Source organism: Leptopilina heterotoma, unplaced genomic scaffold (genome assembly GCF_015476425.1).
Source record: "Leptopilina heterotoma isolate Lh14 unplaced genomic scaffold, ASM1547642v1 Lhet_253, whole genome shotgun sequence".
NCBI lineage: Eukaryota > Metazoa > Arthropoda > Insecta > Hymenoptera > Figitidae > Leptopilina > Leptopilina heterotoma.
The window spans coordinates 160068-172089 of NW_025110966.1; the positions used below are offsets into that span (position 1 = coordinate 160068).

Here is a 12022-nt window from a genome sequence, read left to right on the forward strand (position 1 = left end):
CATCAAACTTAATCTTCTACAACTTTGGTATTCGTATGTATATAGGAAATTTTATCTAGAGCATATCATACCCTTGAGATTGATACCATCTAAGACGCAAAATATGCAGAGGAACGTAAAATCATTTTTTTGTATTTTTTTTTGGAAATTTTTAGAATTTTAATAAATTATATAAAATTATAATTTTTATTTTACTTAATATTAAAAGTAAGTATTTAATTAGCTAAATATTAAATGTAGGTATTAATTTTACCAAAAATTAATATTAAAAGAAATATTTTTCAAAATTCGTATTTTCAAATTAAATAAGTATTTGGAAATAAATATATATTTGAACAATAGTATTTGCCAATTAATATTTGAAAATTTATATTTGCAAATTAGTATTTGACAAATTAATATTTGAAAATTTATAATTGAAAATCAGTATTTGCCAATAAATGTTTGAAAATTTATATTTGCAAATTAGTATTTGACAAATTAATATCTGGAAATTTATAATTGAATATTAGTATTTGCCAATAAATGTTTGAAAATTTATAATTGAAAATTAGTATTTGGCAATAAATGTCTGAAAATTTATATTTTCAAATTAATATTTGGAACTAAATGCAAAAATATTGTTTTCAATATTAGTTTTCTTTTCATTGTAGAAAATTATTTATTGTGACGGATAAAATTACATTTTTTTGTAAAAAATAATTTTTTACTCAGAAAAAAAATTGGAGTGAAGCGCAAATTTTCTTTTTACTAAGAAAATTATATTTTTTGCATAAAAATTAATTTTTTATACAGAAAACAATTGGAAAAAAACACAAATTTTCTTTTTATCAACAAAATTATATTTCCACAGAAAATTTTTAGTTTTATAGAAAAAATATTTTTTTACACCAAAAAAAGTGTCAAAAGCGCAGATTTTTTGTTAAAAATTGTTAATAATTTTGTGCACAGCAAAGCAAGTGGAAAAAAGGCAATTTTCTTTTTACTAAAAAAATTATATTTCTATAGGGAAAAAATTATATTTCTATAGGGAAAAATTCTTTTATACAGAAAAAATTGAAAAAAAGCAAATTTTCTTTTTACCAAGAAAATTATAATTGTTTTATATAATCAAATTTTTTAAACACCAAAAAAATGGAAGAATTTGTTTCTTTCTCTAATTTGTATAATTTTCTTGATTATATTTCACATTTTTTTCTGTATGAAAGAATATTTTTTCTACAAAAATTTAATTTTTTCTGGTAAAATGAAAAATGCAGATTTTCATTTTACCAGAAAAAATTATACTTTTGGTGGAAAAAATTTGTTTTTCGACACAGAAAAAAATGGGAAATATAATCAAGAAAATTATACAAATTAGAGAAAGTAACGAATTTCAATTTAAAATCAAAACTCGGAATAATGTTTCATAACAACTGTATAGTAAATAAAATACATTTGATTTGGAAAGGGGGGATTTGCTGGGGGTTGATTTTCTTAAAGGCAAAGAAAAAAAAACCTCTCGTCATTACTTTTTTCTCTTTTTTCAGTAAAGAGGTGTTAAAAATTTTCTATCGAACTGCAGGGGTTGTATACAAACAAGGATTTAAGAGACGTTTAATGGGAATTATTCAAGAGTCGGGACAATTAGGGTAGGATTATTAACACCTGGAACTGACGTCATGCTGTTTCTCAAGTCGTTTGCCTCTCCTTGCTTATTTTATACAAGTTTCACCCTCCCCTCTCCTCCCTTTTTCTTCTTCCGCATAAAAAAAGAACTTCTCTTCAAATAATAATTCTCCTCTTCATCCCTCCTTTTAAATAACGAATAAAAACCACAATTTTTCCGTATGTTCTCTATTGGTACGATTCATTCTACCGCGATTCCGGTTTTTGAATTTTGTCTTCGCGTGAAAGAGAGAGAGAGAAACGCGGGTGCGGAATTCAGGAAAGCGTGAAATCGTTTGAGGATATAAACCACATATTGCATAGGTTCGCACGCTTGACCGCAGAATTCAGATTATTCTCCCCTGCCTCTGATTCTTCCTTTTTGGTAATTTCAATCTCAAGGAAGTGGAAACTGCCTTTTATTTGCGGTTTCATTTATAATATAATATATATAAATAATAATTATAACGATTCGTTTCATTCTTACTGGTATAGTTATTTTCTTTTTCTATTATTTTCAGCAGAGGGAGAACAAGAATTATTTCAATCAATTTTTTTTTTTTATGAAAAATTTTAATAAAATTTTTCGCAAAAATTCAATTATTTTCATAAATAATAAAATTTTTCTCAGGAATTACACATTTTTTACAATGTCGAAAAAATGATTTCAAACTTACATAAAAATTTCTTTTATTTTTATTTTTCTTAAAAATTGATTATGACAGGCTACGTCTAAAAAAAACTCGTCTTAGACGATTCACAAAAATCACAAAAATTTGATTCTGACTTTTTCCTAATTTTCATAAAAAATATTTAGGTACTTTTTCTCATATCCTGTTAATAACTTTAATTCGAAATTTTTGCAAAATTCAATTATTTTCGAAATTTTAATATAAAATTCACCCGAAATACAATTATATTTCAAAATAATTTTTAAATATGTGAATAAATAATATTCTTTAAATCATAAAATTTATTTCAATTAAATTTGACAACATTTCCAAATAATTAGAAAATAATCTTTTTAAATTATTTTACCTATTTTGAAAAAATTTTAATTACAATTTTTCAAAAGGCTAATTTTTTCAAATTAAATTACATTCGAAACTTGAATAATAATTTTAATTAAATAACTATATTTAAATACTTATTTATCTTTTCAGAGAAACTTAAATATTTTTAATGAAATTCAACTATTTCTAAAAATTACAACTGTAATCATTTCTTTGTTGACATTTTTAAATATAAAATTCTTCAAAACTAATCATTTTTTGAAAAAATAATAAATTAATAAATTTCCAAAATAAAATTTTAAATATTATTACAATTTTACAACAATTAAAATTTTCAAATATTTCAATTTAAAATTTAATTATTTCTAAAAACTCATAATTCTGAGAAAGATTTATAAAAATTGTAGGAAAAGTGTAAATTTATTTAAAAGAAATCTTTTAAAAATTGTATTAAAAATAATTGAAATCCAACCATCATTTTTATTATATATGAAAATAATTGAATTCTTGAACCGAATTTTATTGAAATATTTTTTTTAAAAAAGTTGAATTTTAAATAAATATTTTATTAAATTTTTTGAAAATAATTGAATTCGAAAGAAGAATTTTATTAAAATTTGTTTAAATAATTGAATTTTCGTAAAAATTGTATTATTTTTATTTGTGAAAATAATTTATTTCCAGCAAAGAATTGAATTAGTTATGAAAATAATTGAATTTTTGCAAAAAATTTTCTTTCAAACTTGAAAACAATTGAATATTACAAATTGTACAAAAATTGTAAATAATTGAATTCTTTGAAAGAATTTTATGAATATTTTGCGTAAAATTTAATTATTTATTAATTTAGTGAAAGTATTTAAAATGGTATTAAAAATAATTGAATTTTCGTAAAAATTGTATTATTTTTATTTGTGAAAATAATTTAATTCCAGCAAAGAATTTAATTAGTTATGAGAATAATTGAATTTTTGCAAAAAATTTTCTTTCAAACTTGAAAACAATTGAATATTACAAATTGTACAAAAATTGTAAATAATTGAATTCTTTGAAAGAATTTTATAAATATTTTGCGAAAAAATTTAATTATTTATTAATTTAGTGAAAGTATTTAAAATGGTATTAAAAATAATTGAATATTTCTGATGATTTTTATCAAAATTTTGTTTATGTAAAGAATTGAATTCTTTCGAGAAATTTGATTAAGATGGTAAATATTGAAAATAATTGAATTTCAGAAAATTTTTGAAAATAATTTAATCGTTTCAAAGAATTTTATTAAAAATTTTTAGAATTATTTTTATTTTAACTATTAGCGAATTTAATGTAATACAAATTGTAAAATAAAGAAAATAGTAGCATTTACTGTCACGAATCTGAACCCGAAATTATATTATTGTATCTGCAGTAATCTGCGTAAAATTTTTCACAGCGCAAAAACTAATTAATAGAAAAATAAATAAAAATTATTTACAAAAAAAGAAAAATTAGTAAATTGAAAAATTTAGTAAATAATAATTTCATTATTTAAATACAAATAATAATTTGTAAACGTTATTTAAATAATAATTTATTTTTAAATCTTTATCCGAATTTGTATGAAGTCTACCGACTTTATAAATTCACGTAAGGAAACATTTTTGACAGAGCAAAGATTAATTAATAAAAAAATAATAAAAACTATATTAAATAACTTTGTGAATCTGATGAGAAATAAATAAATAAATGAGATTTCTAAAAAGACATTTTAAGTTTCAGTCACAAAAACAATTTCCAGACTATCAATCAAGAATGTAGTTTTTAATCACGAAAATATTTTCTCTTCCATAAGAATTGTTTTTGATTTACAGAAATATATCCTCGACATGATTTTTTTTCGTATTGTTTTGCATAAAGTCAAATCTTGAAATATATATTTTTTTGTTTTACATTTTTTTTTTCATTTTTTTTTTTATTGAAATAGGATGAAAGTCTGGCTTTTTGAAACAGAGTTTTGAAGCGTATCTCTCAAACAAGCGCGAGAGAGGTATCGGATCAATGTCAATCTCTTTGTCACCAATCTTCTCGCTTTTAACACGTCAGCTCGACGTTTTCCAATGCAAAATTTTCTCTCGTCGACACGAGTACTCTAGGGTCCATCATGTAACGGCCTGGCATCGTTTGATACGAGAGTTGAGTGGAATGAAATAGGGTTCGGATGATATAGAACTTAATGGATAGAGGACAGATTCGAAAGATACATCAGAAGGCTCATCAGGTATCGCGAGTTAAGATCAGAATTGAGGCACGTCGTCGTTCTCTTTTCGTCTTTTTTTTTTTTTGTTTTTGCACTGTGCGAGCAAATTTTCTTTTCTCGACCCGCAATCAGTGATTATAGGAGGCACAAGAAAAATTCTGAGGGACAAGAAAAATTATAGAAAAGACAAGAGAGAATTAGAAAGAGGAAAAAATGTATTTTGAAAAATTGCAACTTATTTTTTGAAATTTTTCGCTGAAGAAGTTTATTTTTTATTTGATAATAAAGTCCCGGGAGGGAAAAGTAACTTTTTCTATTTGTCGTGAGAAAAAATTCACTTTCTTCCCGTTGTTAACGAAACAGTCCTTTAAAAAACGTTTCTTTGAAAAAAAAACTTACTTTCCGCACGTTAAACACGTAAAAAATGGTTTACTTTCGATATACGTGTTAGAAAAACTTCTTTTTTAATAAAAAATGAAGTAGAAATTTTACTTTTTTTCCTTTTTAGAGAAGAAAATTCTTTATTAGTGAGAAATTAGGTAGAAACATTTAATTATTTTATTTTTTTAGAAAAGAAAATTCTTCCTTAATAAAGAATGAAGTATAAACTGTTATACCAGACTTCGCACTTGATAATAATTAATTTTAAAAAAGTAGCAAAAAGTAGCTTTCAAACTGAAAAAAGTAGTAAAAAATTAGCTATCGAAAAATTAAACTTGTCGACCAAAAAAACTCGTTTTAGACACTTCACAAAATTGACAAAAATTACATTCTATATTTCATTTTCCTGATTTTTTCCTAATTTTGATAAAAAATATTTACTTCTTTTTTGTCCTGCTAATAAATTCAATTCCTGTAACGAATTTTATTATTAATGAAAGAATTCAAATATTTATAAAAATAATTTTATAAAATTTTTTAAATAATTGAATTTCTTAGAAATTTTTATTATTCATGAAAAGAATAATTGAATTCTCAGGAAGAATTTTACAAAAATTTTTTTAAATAATTGAATTCTAATTTTCCTAATTTTCATAAAAAATATTTACTTCTTTTTTGTCCTGCTAATAAATTCAATTCCTGTAACGAATTTTATTATTGATGAAAGAATTCAAATATTTATAAAAATAATTTTATAAAATTTTTTAAATAATTGAATTTCTTAGAAATTTTTATTATTCATGAAAAGAATAATTGAATTCTCAGGAAGAATTTTACAAAAATTTTTTTAAATAATTGAATTCTGTTTGGAAATTTTATGAAAATAGTTGATATAAAAAATCATTGAATTGCAAAAAGTTTTTTAAAATAATTAAATTTTACAAAGAATTCAATTAAAATTTTTTACAATAATTGAATTCTTGTAAACGATTTTGTTAGAATTTTTTAAAATAATTGAATTTCCAAGAAGAAGTTTATTACATTTAAAAATTATTGAATTCTTCTGATTGATTTTTTCGAGGAATTGAAATTTCAATTTTTAAGAATAATTACATCAGAAGAATTCAATTATTTTCAAAAATAATAAATAAAATTCTTTGCAAAATTTCAATTATTTTAAAAAGTTTTTCACAATTCAATGTTTTTAAATATTTACTATTTTTCATAAAAGTTATCAACAGATTTAATTATAGAAAAAACTTGTTGAGATACAATTCTACGAAAAGATTCAATTATTTTCATAAATAATAAAATTTCATTTCGAAATTCAATTATTTTCATCGCAGAATTTAAAATATTTTTATACCTACCATTTTAAATAAATTCCTTCAAAATTGCATTTATTCTCAAAATTATTATTAAAATTTGACGAAAGAATTCAATTTTAAGAAACATTCAATTATTCAATAAAATAATAAAATTTGTTGCAATAATTCAATTATTTTTATAAAAGAAACTTTTAATTCGTCGCAGAAAAGCAATTATTATTTTCAAAAATTTTTAAGTAAGAAAAAGGCTTACTTTTTATTTTTACTACTTTTTTTTTAAATAAAATTAGCGATTTTAAAAATAATAGAATTTAAAAATTTTATAATTTAAATTTTTGTTGAAAACACTAAAAAATTTAATTTTGGAGAAATTACAAATAATTGCAGAAATTCAATTATTTTCAAAAAAAGTAAAATTCTTATTATCTTTATAAATAACTTCTCCAAAGTTCAATTATTTTCATAAATGTCAAAAAAAATTCTTGTCCTAATTTCAATTATTTTCAAAAATTTTTCTAATTTTAATGATTTTCAATATCCACTATTTTAATAAAATTTTCCAAAAAGAATTCAAATATTTAAAAAAAATTTTAATAAAATTGTATTTAAACATTTAATTATTTTCATAAATAATAAAATTTTCACAGGAATTCAACGGGGCCGAATTCAATTATTTTCATAAATAATAAAATTTTTTTAAGAAATTCAATTACTATTTTCATAAAAAATAATTTAAAATTCTAGAAAATAATAATTAAATTAAAATGATGAAAGTAATTTCGATGAAGTTACAGTAAAAATATTCTTATGATATAAATTATAAAATAATGATTTTATCTCTCAGACATCTTTAATTAGAAAACATGAAGAAATTAATGACTCCGAGTCAAAGACTCCGAGCAATGGATATCTTCATATTTTATAACAAAACTTTTATAAGTTGTTTAATTTAAAAAAGATTTGAATTTGAAATTTTTGAAAGTCTTAATTTCTGTGGAAAATTCTGTTCCAAAAATAAGATTAAAAATAGGAATTGTGCAAATATTTTTCTTATTTTTCTAAAATAAAATAATAATTTTGTTAAAAAAATTGTGATTCATAAACAAAAATAATGCAAAATAAATAAATTTTCTATTTCTTAATCACAGCTGTTTAACAATTTTCTAATTTTTCTTAGAAGTAAAGAACAAAAATCTGCATAATTTCAATTTGACAAAACATAATATTTAACAAAATTTTAGTATTTTAATGAGATGAAGTGAAAAAAAATTTGTCATTACAATTTTGAATGAATTATAAAATAAAAATAATTATAACATAATAATATAATATACAGTATATCTAAAGCTAACAAAAAACAAAAGCATAAACAAAAGACAACTTCAGAGTGTGAGGGAGGACAGAAAAAATGAATAAATGAAAGAACATTCAAATTATTATACACCCAGAGAAAAATATTATTTAAACCAAATATATTTTATTTGAGTTAAATAAACGTATATATTTGTCTCAGAACCAACTAGACTTTTTATTTGTTTTAAATAAAAATTTTATTCGACATAAATAAAACATATGTTTGAGCCAAATAAAATTTTATTTAAACCAAATAAAATTTATTTGAAACAAATAAAAAGTCTAGTTGGTTCTGAGACAAATATACCATTTCTCTGGGTGTAGTTAATTGATAAATAACAATATTACGTCAATTACGTAACTAGCATAACTTACGTAAGTTAAAAATAACACAATTTCGGAGCGTGTATTTTAAAAATAATTTCTTTTTAGTGTAAAAGTCGTATAAATATAAATATAAATTCGTTTCCAAATCGAATGTAAATATTAAAAAAATTATTATAACATAAATATACCACTTTTATGGAAATCTGCGCGTAGGATGAAATAAAATGAGAGGGAGAAATAATATATAAAGTATTATATATAATTATATAGAGAGAAAAACCACCCCCGTTTTCTCGCAGCAGCGATCCCTTCGTTCGAGTTAATATCTTGTAATTGGTTAAAACCCGTAACTGATGAGTGAACTGTAAATTATTATGTAGGAGACCCTTGGTTCTCGTTGCAATGGGGTTTATAGGGTACGGTTCAACACCTCTTCATTAGGCTCTTCATCTACAGTTGTATATCGACACCCAGGCTTTATGGTCGCTGAACTATCATTGTGTGATTATCCACATATACCTTGCCTGGGAAACAGAATTTTCGATGCGTGCAAGGATTTCAGTTCACTGAATTTATTGGTGACTGAAAATTTATCTTAATCTCTCTCTCTCTCACTCTCTCTCTCATTCTCTCTCTTTCTCACTTTCCTTCTTTTATATCCAATATTATTGTGACACACGCCTCAAAATTTCATTTACAGAATTCAGACTTCTATTCAAATTTAGATGTAAAAAAAATTCCATTCATTATAAAATCTATCAAAATTGCAAGCATTGTTTCGTTAAAAATTTGAGAAAGAATGTATAATAATAAGAATACAATAAATAATATTGATAAAATATTTGAGAATAAAGGATTAATGAAATACGAGAAATATTAAAAATATATATATATATATATATATATATATATATATATATATACAAAAAACTATTAAAGAAATTCGAGAAAGAAGAAGAAGAAATTTTCCCAATTGAGTAAAAAAAGATAAAAAAATCTATGATAGAAAATATTAGCAACGAAAAACAATAAATAATTTAAGAAAATATTTTCAAGTGCACCCAGAGAAATAATTTATTTAAATCAAATATAATTTATTTGAGTTAAATAAAAGTATATTATTTTTTTAATTCGAGCCAACTATAGGTTATTTATTTGTTTTGAATAAAAATTTTATTTCATATAAATAATACTTTCTTTTAACCACATAAAATTTATTTGAAAAAAATAAAATGTCTATAGTTGCCTCTGAGTCAAATATAATTTTTTTCTGGTTATGATAATTTAAAATAATAATAAAAATAATGATGATAGTAATAATAATAATAATAATAAAAATAATAGTAATGATAATAATCCCTGAGAGGAAAATAAAAGGAGAAATATGTAATTAAATGGAATTATAAACAAGGAGGAATTCTAAGCGACTTGGGATGATGAGAGTTTGATCCCTTCGAATTACGAAAACCTTGTAGGCGTCGAAGCGTAGATAATGGCCATATCAAAAATACAATAACGGGTAGGACAAGAAGAGGAGATTTTGTACCGATGGCACACCTGATGACTCAATTATTGAATTTCACTTACCAACACAAAAATCAAAAAACAATTTGTTTCCTTCTCAAATTTATTCAAAATCTAAAAAAAATTTAATGTTAATTACAAGGGAATATTTACTGTTTTTTTGGGGTATGCTTTCAGAGTTGTTTTTCTCGATTCATGGAGTAAAGAATATTCCTTAGTAACGTTAAATATTCTTTTCGAGTATTTAATATTCTTTAAAAATATTAAATATTACTTTGGTGCATTTAATATTTTTTTGGAATATTTAAGTCTCTTTTGAAATATTAAACATTCTTCTAAAAATGTTAATTATTATTTTGGAGTATTTAATACCCTTGGAATATTTACTATACTTTTGGAATGTTAAATATTATTTTGGAGTATTTAATATTCCCTTAAAATATTTAATATGCTTTTGGAATGTTAAATATTATTTTGGAGTATTTAATTTTCCCTTGGAATATTTAATATTCTTTTGGAGAAGTTAATATTCTCTTGGAGTATTTGATATTCTCTTGGAATGTTAATAAATTTATGAAAAAAAAATTGAAATTGTTTTGAAATTTTTTCTATTGGAATGTAAAATATTCTTTTGAAATATTAAACATTCTTCAAAGGATGTTAAATATTATTTTGGAGTATTTAATTTTCTCTTCGGATATTTAATATCCTCTTGGAATGATTAATATTCTTTTGGAGTATTTAATATTTTCTTGGAATATTTAATATTCTTTTGGAGTATTTGATATTCTCTTGGAATGTTAATAAAATGTTAATGTTAATAAAAAACAGAATTTGAATAAAAATCAAATGAACATGAAACAAAATGAAATGATTACGAAATAAAATAAAATAAGATTCAATAAAATGAAATAAAATGTAATTAAGAGAAATTTACTAATTATTATACTATAGTGAATGGATATCATCGAATAATTTTTCCGCCACCGAGGATAAAATTATCCCAACATAAAAAAAAAAGAAAAAAAGAAAAGAAAAGTATAATTCAAGAAAAAGATATTCGTGAATGATATACGTATATATAAAATAAAATCGACGAGTGAAAAGTGGTGGAGCGTAAATTTTAAAATGCAGCCTAACGATAAAAGAGAGAGATCAAAAAACCGATATATTATAATGACGCTCTTCTCTCGCCAGTAACAGCAAATGTGAAGAGTTCATCATCTCGTTTTTCATCCTCAAATCTCACTCTGAATTGATTCTTTTTTTTCCTTTTATTTCCCTCATTCTTTGCAATTTCTCCGTCTCTGCTATTTTTCCTCATTACCTGTGTATCATTCTCTTCATACACTTGAAAGAAAGAAAAAAATCAAACATTTCAAAAACTCTACACACTAAGTATATATTCATCATCATTGAATAAGAGAGTTAAGCTCTCGAAAATTTGTGATGACTCATTATTACTATACAATCAAACAAGCACTTAATAAAAAAATTAATTTCAACTATATTTAGTAATTAAAAATTTGTGAAAAAATTGAGTGTCAATATTTTTCAATTCATGGTAAATAAAAACTTTCTTCTTCTCTCACTATAATAGGAGGAGGGAAATTAATTTCTTTAATATTTTAAAAATATTTTTCTTGTATTTAGCAATTTAGTTAAAAATTTATATTTTCCAATTTATTCAATAATTTATATTTGTCTCCCTTTTCTAATTAATTCAATTTTTTAGTATTAGTAGTATTGTTTAATTATTATTATTATTTTATTATCTTTTGTATTTTATTTAGTATTACATTTATTTACAGGTGATGGATTTTTCTTCAGTTTTCAATAAGAAGTCGAAGAAAATACAGAACCAGAAGTAATGGGTAAGTCAAAAAAATTTTAATATTTCAATTCATTCCTTATTTTCGAATTTTTTTTATTTTAATATTTTGAGTGTAAAATTTTATTATTTAATTTATATTTAATTTATTTTATTTACTGCTTAGGGAATAGGGAAATTTTTTCCACTGCCTACTTAATATTCGACTGGAATATTTCTGAGGGATATTATTAGTATTCCACTGAAATATTACTGAGAAATATTCCTAGTTTTCTATTAAAATTTTTTTTAAATAATACTCTTGGAACTCCTTTTGAATATTTTTATTATTCGATGGGATTATTTTTAAGGAATATTATTAGTATTCCAGTGGAATTTCACT

The 12022-nt window shown here is 22.2% G+C and overlaps 1 long non-coding RNA gene across 1 annotated transcript in view; it reads left to right on the top strand.

Annotated features, from left to right (window-relative positions):
* The window catches only part of LOC122503279, an 87703-nt gene extending 76020 nt beyond the window's left edge, over window positions 1-11683 (top strand). The window contains exon 3 of the long non-coding RNA XR_006301724.1: window positions 11621-11683. This is a non-coding gene — a long non-coding RNA (uncharacterized LOC122503279). The remainder of the gene's footprint in view (window positions 1-11620) is intronic.
* The last annotated feature ends 339 nt before the right edge of the window (window positions 11684-12022 follow it).